This window comes from Haliotis rufescens, unplaced genomic scaffold, assembly GCF_023055435.1.
Source record: "Haliotis rufescens isolate VD_foot unplaced genomic scaffold, xgHalRufe1.0.p SCAF_4, whole genome shotgun sequence".
NCBI classification, from domain to species: Eukaryota; Metazoa; Mollusca; class Gastropoda; order Lepetellida; family Haliotidae; genus Haliotis; species Haliotis rufescens.
Window position 1 is genome coordinate 52,687,132 of NW_025964112.1, and position 13,855 is coordinate 52,700,986.

A 13,855-nucleotide genomic window follows, 5' to 3' on the forward strand; every position below is an offset into this window, starting at 1 on the left:
TAGCCATCAATCACATTAGCCATTTCATACAAACTCGGAATATACATATCGGTAACTAAAGCTCTTATTTGATCAGTGATTGTAATTATTCATTTCTCGATATAAAGGGCTTCCGTCACTGTAGCCCAGTCTAAATTGGTAATATCATTAACCAGTTGCCACAAAAAACGAATGATTTGTAGGCTCATGTCTCTTTCTCTTCCTTGAGGTGAGGTGAAATTGGGTTTAACGTCGCGTCCAAGATTATTGCACTTATATAGCGACGTGCATGCACGTGTATGTGTGTGTGTGGCTGCTTGTACTAGTCCGGACTGATGCCGATTTATAGTGCTAGCTCACTGAGATACCATGCCGCAGTTTAACATGAATACCCCACTCAGACACAGTATACTGACTCCGAGCCGACCAGTCCTTGTTTTAGCCCCTTAATGCCGAGCGCCAGACAGGGTAACAACAAGTACAATCTTTTAACGTCTTTTTGTATGACGCGGCCCGGGATCGAACCCTGGACCTTCCGCTCTCCGGGCGGACGCTCTACCACAAGACCACGGAGGCGGTTTCTCTTCTTTGAATACATACAGATCCAGAACCTACATTTCATAGACATATTGTTCTTTGTAAATAGCAGCAGAATCATCATTGTCAGAGCAACTTGCTGACAGATAAATGAATTAAGCACTCATGATGCACAATAACAGCAAACCAATTGGTATGTGATCTTCACCACACGCACTGATATATCAAATATGGCCCAAAACATCAATAATTAAAAGGAGTCATTACGAAAGCAGAAAGTATTAGATGTTATAAAACAATTCAAGAGTAGCCGATATCCAGGATTAGTTCAATTTTTGATCACACACCATAGTCATATTTGGCACCAAAAATCAATACAGGTATGTTTCTCACCTGCCCCAGTTAACGAGCACTCTGTGATGAGAATCCGCAATAAGGAAGTAGGAATAGGAGACACCAAGTAACAGCAGCCAGCCTTAGACAATATCTTGGATCAATACATACAAGCTTCACTGAGAACCATGGACTTCCACACAGCACCTGGCAGCATACTATCCATACACATACACACACAACACTGAATGCAGGGCAGTAAGTGAGCATCACACCACATTTGAGTTTATAATTTTGATGTTTCACGCTGCAGTAACAATATTCCAGCCATACCACAGCTGCTAATTTATATTACGATCCACTTCCCAAGCCCTTGGGTAAGGCGACACACATGCACAATAAGCCTGACAATTCAAACCATTTGGTCGCCTTGTTCGACTCAAAGGTCTGATGTTCAAATACACTGACCACTGTGCTATCTCAACGACCAACAACTGAAATGCGAGACATGCAGCTGAAATATGTCTTGTTATCTATTAGGCGTTTGTTATTTTATGAAATTCTACCTTAAATGTTGTCATTCAGCTGAGGAGATTTTGGGTTAGTTTGGCCCTATGGATTGCATGGTCAAGTTCAGTGACTTGGTTGATTCAATGTCATCACACTCCGACAGCATGGATCAATGGTCAGAATTTCAATCACTGGATTGTCTGGTCCAGATTCGGTTATTAACATTCGGTCATCATATACCTGGAGTTAGTGAGTTCAGGTTAACACTGCTTTGAAGAATATTCCAGTTATATATCGACATGTCAGCTTAATGTGGGAGGTTGGTTGAAGTGATGCAGGTCTCAGAAGTTTACCACTTTGGTGAGTGAGTGAGTTGGGTTTCATGCCGCTTTTAACATTATTCCAGTTATATCATGGCATGTCAGCTTAATGTGGGAGGAAAGTCCGGAGTGGTGCAGGTCTCAGACGTTTACCCCTTCGGTGAAACCCACGAGCACGGGTATAGTGCTGACAAACCTAGAAACATAATCAAGGCGAACCGGGATTCGAACCCACAATCATAGGTTTCTGGTATGCCCAAGGGAAGCAACTCTGCACAGCAAATTGCGGCGCCTTTGACGACTGGGTCACCCATGCTCCCCTACTTTAGTGAACCCCAAGAGCCATGGAATTGTGCTGACAAACCAAGAAACATAATCGGAGCAATTAGGGATTCGAATCCCCCATTACAGGTTTCCTGCGTGCCCAATGGACGCATTCTGCACAGCGAATTAAGGCGCCTTGGACGTCTGGGCCGACTGTGCCCCTTCAAATAGCTGGAATATTGCTAAGGACTAATTGACCAATCATATGAAACATTTTGCAAACAGTAAAGAACAGCATTGGATCAAATTCAAACAGTACACCAGGCAAATAGCGGATGAATGTTATAGAACATGATTCACTACATCGCTCCAATAACCAGCAACTGAAAGTACTGTGACAGCTTTCCATCAACCATTAGTTTCAGATGTCTGTTGCACTAGCTGATACATGGCTATTATTTCCACACAAGAAAATAGGCTGCTAAATACCAGGGACAGTTCCACAAAGCAATTGTCACACTATTACTACCGTTACAGCATGGGAGTTACCATCACCTAGCAGCTCAATAGCAGCTTCCAGAAGATAATCAATTCTGGGCCAGGCAAACCAGAGGTTGATAGCATGAGCAACAATCCATCCAATCACATTATTACATTTAGCTAGGTCACACATTGTTACTATACTGACTTGTATAACAGGCTTGGAGCCCATTCTAACCTGCAGATAACAATTCTGTTCTTACACATCAAAACAACGACAGCATTATATATTTCATATTTTTGTCCCAAATAAGAAACTAGTAGCATTTGTACAAAGGCATCCCCATGAATAAGACCTTCTACAGATACACATCCATTTTTTTGTCTTTGCTGTCAGTGAACCCACCAAAATACTGCCTTTATTAATTCAGACTATCAAATTGTATATTTGAATAATCCAAATACATTTTTCACACAAAACGCCCTTCTATAAAGACCGAATACAGGGAAATAACACTTACATCAATAGTTTTCCACTCATTTACCAGCAAGAAGTCACTGCTGCAGACAGTCAATAAGCTTACATGGCAAGTTATTAACGTCTGAGAAGTCCGGGCTAACAACTGTTCCCTTAATTAGCATCACACCCACAAACGATTAGTACAGGACTGGGCAAGAAGTGGAGTCATCTGACCACATGCTTCTCGACATAAACATCCTTTCACACAGTCCCTACTTTCACTCCACCAACTATGCACTGCACTACCCCATGACATCAGATAAAGCCTTCATCAAGGGCCCATCCTCTTTCTCGGAACCACTGTTCGGGAGGGGGGAGAGAGTGCGGGATGGGGGACCGGATACTGTTTTCTATTGGGTTATCTCCCTTTGACCTGCTGTAGAGGGTGTGGTTTCATGTCAATGATTTTATTGACTTCCCTGCTAATGTGAGCCCTTTGAGGCAATCAATCTGGATTTCTTTTGCTCGTCAACATATTACAAATAATACATTAATACACTGTTTGAGTACAATGCAAAGTTGTACATTACTTAGAGCTTAGAATCTTCATTTTGTGTTAACTTTGAATACAGATCTAATATGGAGTGGCCATAGATGCTGTTTGTTTCTTTGTTTGTTAAACGCAGGACTGCGCAATATTCCAGCAATTTGACTGCTTAGTCAGAGTATAATGAAAAACAGCATTTAGAGTTGGAGTCAACAGATTACATATCATTATTTGGGAAAGTACAAGGAATCTCTTTAAAGTGAGTGAGTGAGTAAGGTTTTACGCCCCTTTTAGCAATATTCCAGCAATATCACGGCGGGTTCTTTAAAGTACAATCCTGACTCTACAAACTTATTGATTAGATGCCACAGCCTGGAATTTCTGTTCAGTACTCCTGCACCAATGAAAACCTCAACCCTACACTAATCAAGTAAGGATAAGAAATTTATGGATGAACAACTTCTTTATTACAATTAAGAAGTTGTTCATCCATAAATTTCTTATCCTTACTTAGTACTCCAACTTCTAAATGCCTATCAAACAAGTTATTCCTACACTAATCATCTTCCCTAATCATAGAAGGTCTTCACAATCCCATGAATCACTAGCCTAGTCCAAATCCTTTCACTAATCACCTGCACTAACCTTGTCTAAACCCTTATGTTGAAAATCTAAACACATCCTAACAAGTCTTTGCCATAGCCCTGTACTCTACCCTACACTACTCACAACAGATCTCTGCCGTTACCCCAGACAGAAACAACCATTCCCCTGCCCCTCCCCCAGCCCCCAAGTCTTTCAACCCCGACCTGTCCCGCCCAAGACTTATCCCCATTAATCCCCTTTCCCACAAGCTGCCTCCACCTTGACCCAGATCTTCTGACCATTCCCTCGTATTGATAGATATATTGATCTTCCACCGCCGCCGCCACCACCCTACCGAGCTGTTCCAACATTCAGTGCTCCACGCCCGACCTCCTTGCAAACACCAGCACCTACGTCTAGTTACATACAGGCGGCCCAGTCTCACCTAATCAATACCACGACTTCCTTGAGAGCTGTACACTACTTTTCAGCACACTTCACATGATGCAATACCTCTACCACCTCACCTGTTCCCTGTGCTGAAACCATTACGACTCCCAAATTTCATCCCCATTGCTACAGATGCTACAAGTCTATGATGGCAGTTTGTAGTAAGGATGTACTTCTGGCTACGCAAGCACAGTATGTGCCATTGACCTACAAACCTTCCATATTAAGCCCAGAGAAAAATCAATTAACGCATCAGTGCCATAAAATGCTTATCTACATTGCCGTAGCTGTGACTTGTATACCATAAACAGTTTACATTGCAAACAATAAAAAAAAAATCCAGAGCCCAATATCATTTGACTGAAACATTGGCATTCAAATTCATCTTAATGTATTTCATTTGTATTTATGCTCTTATTAGTGCCCTATCTAACAGCTGAATCACAATTAAATGTGAACATCTACAAATGTGATACATTAGGAATATGTAACATCCATTAATATAATAGTCAGTTAACATTCATTATTCAAAACTATAATCACCGATTATTCAAAAGAGAATAGTCACCAAAGTAACATGTCGCATGTTTCACATAAAACCAGTATAAAAGCACAGCCTATAGTATGAGTGGTTTAACATGAGAACAAATCAAAATCACACAGAGAGTTGAGTATAGACTGCAGGTGTAATCACAACCTGCTTGTAACAGAGCAAGAATATTTGACCTAATTACCAGCAAAGCATCCTAACCAGGAAGGAGATACACACACGGGTTGAGCCTCTCTACTTACCACGAGAAATCATCATTGCTTCACGTTGGAGATATACAGGATTTCTACATCGACTTCTTTTTCGTTAATTAACTTTTTTTGACATCTGTCAATAACTTCTGCATCAATTCATCTTTCCATACAACTTCTATTACATCGATGGTAAAATATGACCAAGTTGAAAGAAGTTTTAAGTATCAACATGACAAATGACTCATTATTAATTCTGCAAAATGTACAGATATTATTATTAATACATAAACATTATTTCATGTGTAAAAGTTATGATTCAAAATAATTCCTGAATAAAATTCCTTTTAAAATAATTAAGTACTTACAAATCGTACAGACTCAAAGAAAACAAATTACAAAGTACAAAAATTATTCATTGAGTATGTTAACAAAGTTAATTGAAATACACCAATAATCATCTAATAGTTGAATAATACAAGAGGAAAACACACACACTATGTGTTAAACCTTACCTTACGCCGGCAAAACACTCCATCTTATTCCCTAGCTCTGTTGAACTCACACCCTCTCGCTCACATGCACACACGCCAAATACGTTTCTATTGTAAAGGATCCTCGTCTCACCAGCACATCGTAAATGAATCAATACCGTTCATTGATCAGCCTGCGCCGTATTGACCAATCACAAGCTGACCGACATATCCTCTCTGTACCTAGCCGGGTCACTACGGCCCAAGGGCTGTCCTTTAATGAGACTGGCTCACTGCCATCATGGCTCTTCCTTTCAGTCCAGCCTGTCAGTGAAAACAATCACAAGGTCTTCGATCTGCCCACTTGGGCCCTGCCCTTGGAGCAATGCAGCACTGGACCATCTAGGCAGTGACTGTATACTGCACTGTGTGTATACTATGTGCGGTGGTGGCGCTAAGGAGGAGGCCATGTTTACACTGCCAGTCACCGGGGTCAAGCCGTACAGCCAGCCACTGTAGATGTGTATTCACAGAAGCAATTTCAACTTTGACCTCCTTCCCCAGGTTTAGCTTCTCCACAGATGGAGGCTCCTGGCACTGGTTATGCCCAAGCTCTCTTTCACTTATTCAGCATACATATGTAGTTGGTGTCCGACACAGGGCAGCAACCGACATGCTCCCCTCCCCCATTATCTATTGCCATTAACAAGCCACATAGCTATGCTGAAGTGTTGTAGCGTTATGTAGGTCAGTTCACGAATCGGCTCAATGGCAGAATTGATTAGTTAGAGACGGCCCTCACCTGAGACCGCCATGTACACATCCTCCCCCACCTCCCTCCCAGAGAACACATTAGATGTCAACACAGGCTTTGATGCCTCCTCCTCGCTGCTGGTCATACATGTGAAGATTCGAGTAAGAATAGGTCTTCAGCAACCCATACTTGCAATAAAAGTCAACTATGCTTGTCGTAAGAGGCGACTAACAGGATCGGGTGGTCAGGCTCGCTGACTTGGTTGATGCATGTCATCGTATCCCAATTGCGTGGATCGATGCTCATGTTGTCCCTCACTGGATTGTCTGGTCCAGAGTTGATTATTTACAGACTGCCGTCATATAGCTGGAATATTGCTGAGTGCAAGAGTCACAGTCAGGATCATTGGAACATCATACATGCAGAACTTTTTACACCAGTTAACAAGTATATATAGAATACTCAGCAAGCTCCTGTCTAATACCACAACTATTCACGAGTTTCATAAAATTATTTGTAACTTGCCGTTTTTTAACATTATTAGATTTTCACTGTTGTGTATGAATAGGCAGACACCTTCACGATCCACAGCATAATCTAATTGAGTTTAACATAATAATACTTCAAACACGTCAAACGTTGACACATATTAATGTAATACATTACAACGGTCCACCTTTAGAATTCAGGCGTCCGTTCCACAAAGTTGTTGTAGCACTAAGGTTATCGAAACTCACATAGTTTAACAGAAACTTACGACTGTCGTTGCACTACAGTACGATCGCCTTGTGGAACGGGCACAATACCCGATGCGGAATTTTGTTGCAAGATCCACCAGCGAAACAATGCCATGTGACGTCAGCCTAGCAACAGGGTTGCTGGGGTCATTGAGTGTGCATGCTCCTCTCAGTGATCTTTCATCTCCACATGCACTGTCGTTAAATAGGCCCAGGGATGTTGGGAGCTTTCATATTTGTTCATGAAACTTGTTCCCGCAGTACATCAGCATGCAGTTTGGTGTGTAATATAGCTGTATGTTTTCTTAAACGTGTGATCTCTTCACCGGGAAGAAAATAAAGTGTATCATTTCAAATTATGTAATTTTTTTAGGCTTAAAAGTCACTGCAACTTGATATGTGATCATGGTGATATGTGGAATAATATTTTCCCGTTTAACGTTTTTGGTACATTACATAAAGATTGTGAAACTGGTATTCAGTTTCTAGGATATTGAGACACATTAGAAGCCTCTTTTTATGCTTCAGTCTTGCTATAATGTCACAAGCTAGATCTGATGTCATATGATTCTCATATGGAGCCAAGGACACAAGTACTTAGACTAATATATGGTCCATGAATTGGTTTATTACATAATACATTTCTTTCATCAAAAATTGAAAAAGAACATTTTCCTGGTGTTCATTTGCAGCTATGAAATAGAGTAGGCAAGACTTGCCTTTATACAAATCTTGGTTTTGTTTTCATAATGTACATATATTCCACAGTCACGGTGCATGAGGAACAAGTACTGTCTGTCATTGACACAGCCCTGAAAGGGATTCCTGGACAGAACCAGGACCAAACTTATAGTCGTGAGTGAGTGAGTAGGGTTCATAGCTTCTAGATGATCGTAACTCCCATACTTTAACTTAGACATATGACAGTCATAGCGCTAAGACAATCGTAACTCCCATACTTTAACATAGACATATGACAGTCATATCGCTAACATCACTTTGTAGAACGGGGCCTAGGTGATTACAGTATGACCACACCATGATCATTCTATTGACCACTGGTTTCTTTGCCCTGATTCAATTACTTGTGAATATTGCTGTCTGCAGTGTAAAACCATATTTACTCACTCTTTTGAAGTTGTTTAAAATTACCACCGCTCGACATCCGTCATTGACATCCTAGCTAGTGGTCCTAATTACATAATTTCCTCCTATACACTTGTCCAAAGTGATGACCAATCCTGCACTGAAATGTAGGTCAATACAACTGGCACAGTTCAAAAGCACTGTATACCTTTGTAAATGTTATTGACCGTTTATTGACCGTGGGGTCACATGGCACGGTGGAACGTGCCAATTACAGCTGATCGATAGCACTCATGAATTGGGTCAGACAGTAACTAACAGCTTGAAGACTCTAAAACTGCCCTGTCAGAAATTGGGTATGTCTCTTGTAAGACCCTAGTGGAGCCATGGGGACATCCCTTTAAAAGACAGCATTGTCACTGGAGCACTGGGGACATCCCTTTAAAGACTTCACTGTCACTGGAGCCATGGGGACATCCCTTTAAAAGACATCACTGTCAGTTGGGCCATGGGGACATCCCTTTAAAGACTTCACTGTCAGTTGAGCCATGGGGACATCCCTTTAAAATACTGCACTGTCAGTTGAGCACTGAGGACATCCCTTTAAAGACTTCACTGTCAGTTGAACACTGGGGACATCCCTTTAAAGACTTCACTGTCAGTTGAGCCATGGGGACATCCCTTTAAAATACTGCACTGTCAGTTGAGCACTGGGGACATCCCTTTAAAGACTTCACTGTCAGTTAAGCACTGAAGACATCCCTTTAAAGACTTCACTGTCAGTTGAGCCATGGGGACATCCCTTTAAAATACTGCACTGTCAGTTGAGCACTGAAGACATCCCTTTAAAGACTTCACTGTCAGTTGAGCCATGGGGACATCCCTTTAAAATACTGCACTGTCAGTTGAGCTTTGGGGACATCCCTTTAAAGACTTCACTGTCAGTTGAGCACTGGGGACATCCCTTTAAAAGACTTCACTGTCAGTTGAGCACTGGGGACATCCCTTTAAAAGACTTCACTGCTAGTGGAACCATGGGGACATTCCTTAAAAGTCTACATAGAAGCGGTGTGAAATAGTAATGAATTCTTATCACAATACATTTTGAAAATACCGGAATATGGCATTTTTCAAAATCTTTCATAATTTCACCTTGTTGGCAAAGTTTACATAAGTGACAAGTGGAATTAAAATAATGATAAATTACACCACATTCAACACCTTTAGCATTGAAACAACCCCACCACATTGTACACCTTCAGCACTGAAACAACCCCACCACATTCAACACCTTCAGCACTGAAACAACCCCACCACATTCAACACCTTCAGCACTGAAACAACCCCACCACATTCAACACCTTCAGCACTGAAACAACCCCACCACATTCAACACCTTCAGCACTGAAACAACCCCACCACATTCAACACCTTCAGCACTGAAACAACCCCACCACATTCTACACCTACAGCACTGAAACAACCCCACCACATTCAACACCTTCAGCACTGAAACAACCCAACCACATTCAACACCTTCAGCACTGAAACAACCCCACCACATTCAACACCTTCAGCACTGAAACAACCCCACCACATTCGACACCTTCAGCACTGAAAACAACCCCACCACATTCAACACCTTCAGCACTGAAACAACCCCACCACATTCAACACCTTCAGCACTGAAACAACCCCACCACATTCAACACCTTCAGCACTGAAACAACCCCACCACATTGTACACCTTCAGCACTGAAACAACCCCACCACATTCAACACCTTCAGCACTGAAACAACCCCACCACATTCAACACCTTCAGCACTGAAACAACCCCACCACATTCTACACCTTCAGCACTGAAACAACCCCACCACATTCAACACCTTCAGCACTGAAACAACCCAACCACATTCAACACCTTCAGCACTGAAACAACCCCACCACATTCAACACCTTCAGCACTGAAACAACCCCACCACATTCAACACCTTCAGCACTGAAAACAACCCCACCACATTCAACACCTTCAGCACTGAAACAACCCCACCACATTCAACACCTTCAGCACTGAAACAACCCCACCACATTCAACACCTTCAGCACTGAAACAACCCCACCACATTCAACACCTACAGCACTGAAACAACCCCACCACATTCAACACCTTCAGCACTGAAACAACCCCACCACATTCAACACCTTCAGCACTGAAACAACCCCACCACATTCAACACCTTCAGCACTGAAACAACCCCACCACATTCAACACCTTCAGCATCATAAACTGACAAATGATGCTGATAAACGGCATGAGTGAGTGACTGACAGTGGTGAGCCGAAACAATACTGCAATCCACACCTGCTTGTGTAGATATTGATTCAGAAGGACTCCATACTGATGTGAGAAACATATCTAGTCCATCGTAGTTCAAACCATAAATATATAAATATATTGAAAGTGAGGTCATAATCTGACAAACAACATTATTCAAAGATCACATACTTGATAACACATCTGATGGATTTGAGCATTCCAGAAACCGTCTTGCCATATTATTACAGAAGAAGAGCTGAATCTGATAAGGCACAAGAGCATAACACATTTGAATATCACACAAGACATTTTCAGATCTCAGTTCTGTAGCCCAGTTCTGACAGTGGGAATGGCTTTACATTCATCATCATCAATAATCATCATCATCATCATCATCATCAGACAATGCAGACATGGTGTCCTTTTAAAACCTATAACTTCGTCTCCTCCTCCTCCATCATCATCATCATCATCATCATCATCATCATCATCATGTAATAGACAGACCTCTGACAATGAAGCTATGGTGTCCTTTAGGAGCTATACCTTTGCCCCCCCAAATCAAAATTTAACCTTTTTTTAACAAAAATCCCACACAAAAGGACAAAGAACTTTTTTGGTAGTGACTTTTCTGTTTTATGAGTAATATCAAAAGGAAAAGCAATGGCTAGGCACACATAAAGACATTTGTATTCTTAAAACGCTTGGCAGTATAAATAAGTAAAGACAAAATTTCAGTATTTCATATATATTTTCATATAGTGCTAGAAATACCATATAACGTGAAGCTTTTTTTGGCTTCATAGAACTTTTATGTAATGAATAAATTGAATCTTAAATTATTTTTAAGAAAGTGTTGCCAAAATGCCTATCACGACGACCACTGCTCATAATATCAATCACTGGATTGTCTGGTTCAGGCTCAATCATGTTTGTCCGCCATACAAATGTTTCCTCAAAAATATAATTCTCAGCCTGCTGCAAAGCTTCACAACACCCATGATTATCATGATAACAGATTGAAAATGAAAACAAGGAAGGTACAAAAAAAATATCTTGTTGACATAATAATTACCTTTTCCCTAAACTTAACGATAACAATACATTAAAGCATGCCAGCAAGTCCACAATATCTACAAGCTGCAAAACAATAGGCAAAGTTCAAAGCCAGAGACGAGAAACTCCATGGGCTAATAATCATTACAGTGGAGCAGCACAGCCTGTTATTTCACTGCTACACACCCTGCCTTGTGAATGTAGTGCCCTCCAGCCAGAGATTAGTGATAAACAGATCACGCTGAACGCGGCCGCTGTGTTCCCCGACCTTACAAGGGCTAGTTTATGTTTGATATACGAACAAGCTAACTCAACACACGATGGAACTATATTTACATTAAATTTACTTTTGTCAATATCTTTTTTGTGCAGGTTTTTTCTGCTTCTTTTTAATTTAGTCAGAGTAAGATAAGCAAGCTGGGATGTGTTTCTTTCAAAGCCTGGGTAGAGGATTCTAAAACAACGTACAGGAGGCAAGTGGGATTCAATGCAACATTACTGCAGCTATGTCGCAGCGATTCAGCTTGTCAGAGGAGTGTTGTTGGAGATTTATTTACTTCCTGAAATGTATGAGCATGGTGAAGTTTCTTGTTGTTTCAATGCCACACACAGCTATATGATAGTGACCTGTAAATAATCGAGTCTTCATCAGACAATCCAGTGATTGATATTAAGATCCACACTGTCAGGGTATGATGACACACAATCAACCAATTCACCAAGTGTGAAACAAGATCAAGGTGAGTGAGTGAGTGAGTGAGTGAGTGAGTGAGTGAGTGAGTGAGTGAGTGAGTGAGAGTGAGTGAGTGAGTGAGTGAGTGAGTGTGAGTGAGTGAGTGAGTGAGAGTGAGTGAGTGAGTGAGTGAGTGAGTGAGTGAGAGTGAGTGAGTGAGTGAGTGAGTGAGTGAGTGAGTGAGTGAGTGAGTGAGTGTGATTTTGGTGGGTGTTTGGTGAGTGAAGGGGGTCTGAGTGAAGGGGGTCTGAGTGAGTGAGTTTAGTGAGGTTAGATGGGTTTTTGGTGAGTGAGTGAAATCTTTGAGTGAGTGAGTGAGTGATTGAGTGAAAATGGTAATTAATTTTCCAATTTGCATGTAGATACTATAATTAGTGACTTGTGTGAACCGACACATTGATACACAATAAAGGTAATCAATGTTTCCTTGCTTGAGAGGTCATTAAGCTAACCTCACAGATAAAGATATTGTTCAAACAGCCCTAATTCAATCTTGTATTTTCTATTTTTGCAGATTCACTTTGTCCTAATCTTCAATTATAGTCTTTTCTAATCTTTTCTAATCTTTAAATGGTTTACAAAACAGGGTTAGGAAATTACAATGATCATGAACCCTTTCGTAGAAAACCACAATTCACGAATGACATCACATATCTTCAGCTATGATGTTGTTTCTAGTGTGAATGACGTCAACAATGCCACAATGCCATCTGGATAACGTAAACTAGTGTATGTGTGAAGTGATATTTGCACAGCTAGTTATTCCTAACCCTATAGACAATAATTTAATTTATGTCATAAATCTATATAATAAAAAAAATTTTAAAAAATCGTATATATCAGTTCCCCTTTGTCACCTCAATTTATTCCCTACACATGCTGATGCAGCTTAGTTATACGTCCTGACGATTTTCTTCACAATATCATTATTTACATACAAAAACCCTTCATATCAACACTTGGAACAGATGTGCAGACAATCTGCATGACATGAAATAATCAATACTATACACACAAAGACTGATCATTTGGTGTTTTTTTTGGTTTGGTTTGTTGTTTAACGGTGCACTCAGCAATATTCCAGCTATATGACGGCGATCTGTAAAAAATCGAGTCTGGACCAGACAATCCAGTGATTGATATCATGACCATCGATCCACGCAATTTGGATAGATGACATGCATCAACCAAGTCAGCGAGCCTGACCACCCGATCCCGTTAGTCGCCTTTTACAACAAGCATAGTGACCTTTTACGGCAAGCATGGGTTGCTGAAGACCTATTCTATCCCGGAATCTTCATGGGTCCTGCTCATTTGGACGATGCACAACAGTTACATAAGTCTGACTATTATCTAGAGTCTGCCTTGGGAGCGGAAGGTTGGTGGTTTGATCCCCAGCAGTGTCAAAATATGGTACTTGTGACCCTGCCTGGCGCTCAGCATTATGGGAATAAAACAAGGACTGGTGGCTTGGGGACAGTAGTGTGTCTGA

General features: G+C 41.1%; 1 protein-coding gene across 3 annotated transcripts in view; it reads right to left on the reverse strand.

Moving 5' to 3' along the window:
- The window catches only part of LOC124110991 (zinc finger protein 263-like), a 101,569-nt gene that overhangs the window by 27,037 nt on the left and 60,677 nt on the right, over positions 1-13,855 (reverse strand). The window contains exon 1 of one of the 3 annotated variants that reach the window (XM_046470523.2): positions 5,722-6,483. The exons of the other annotated variants lie outside the window; for them this stretch is intronic. The gene's annotated coding sequence lies outside the window, so the exon portion shown is untranslated. Of the gene's footprint in view, positions 1-5,721; positions 6,484-13,855 lie in introns of those variants that run through there. 3 annotated transcript variants of the gene reach the window in all.